This window comes from Vombatus ursinus, unplaced genomic scaffold (genome assembly GCF_900497805.2).
Source record: "Vombatus ursinus unplaced genomic scaffold, bare-nosed wombat genome assembly UNPS02014820.1, whole genome shotgun sequence".
In the NCBI taxonomy this organism is placed as follows: Eukaryota; Metazoa; Chordata; class Mammalia; order Diprotodontia; family Vombatidae; genus Vombatus; species Vombatus ursinus.
The window spans coordinates 20,818,950-20,819,993 of NW_020954598.1; positions in this window are offsets into that span (position 1 = coordinate 20,818,950).

Genomic DNA, 1,044 nt, shown 5'->3' on the forward strand with positions numbered 1-1,044 from the left:
GCAATTGCATTTAACAGAATGCCTGGTCATCCTGTTAAACTTGTACATCAATATTAATGGATCTTGGACAGCCACTGTTACAGATGGACAATGAGCTGGTGACAGAATGGAACTGTAACCCTTGCTAGCTCCAGTGTCTGGACAGTGCTATTCACAAAATACAGTAGGTGTTTAATACTTGTTGAATGAATGAATGACTTCTAAGAAGAGGGCAGGCTGGCTTGCGTTTGGGAAACTGTTCAGTACTTTAGAGAATCCCAAGCTTCTTCTTAAGACAAAACCCCATCTTTTAAAAACTGGCAATCATTACTAGCTGTGTGACTCTGGGAAAGTCACTTCACCCTGTCTGCCTCTGTTTCCTCATCTGTAAAATGAGCTGGAGAAGGAAATGGCAAACCACTCCAGTATCTTTTCCAAGAAAACCCCAAATGGAGTCACGAAGAGTCGGACACAACTAAAAAAAGTCAGTTGCTACGGAGCTGTAAATCATAGACTACCACCACAGTGTCTAAAGAAATAAAGTTAATATGGAAGTGATTATTGATAAATCAAAATAAATTAATTTTAAAAAAAGAAGTAAAGTTACATAACCATAACAATGATCACAGTGATTTTAGCTTTGCAAGTCACTTTACCTAAAATTTATTATCCAGGAGGTGTATGATGAGAAAAGAAGGTTGACCAGTCATTTATTGGGAAGGAGACATGGACAGGTTGAGGACTACATAGTTACCCACATGTAATGTTCAGAGATCAGGAGATCTTAACTTGGGGTCCGTGAACTTGTTTTAAAAGTATATTTCGTCAACTAATTTCACCATAATTGGTTTCCTTTGGAAACTTATATATTTTATCTCATGCATTTAAAATATTTTTCTGAGAAGTCCTTAAGCTTTGCTGGATTGTCAAAAAGTTCCATGCCACCAGAAAGGTTAAAAACTCCTGATCTGTAAGAAGGCCTCTGGCAAATTGGAGGAGGTGACCCTCCTAAGGCAGGATTATGGGAACACATGGACAAGAGTCATATAGGATAAAAAGGCAAGG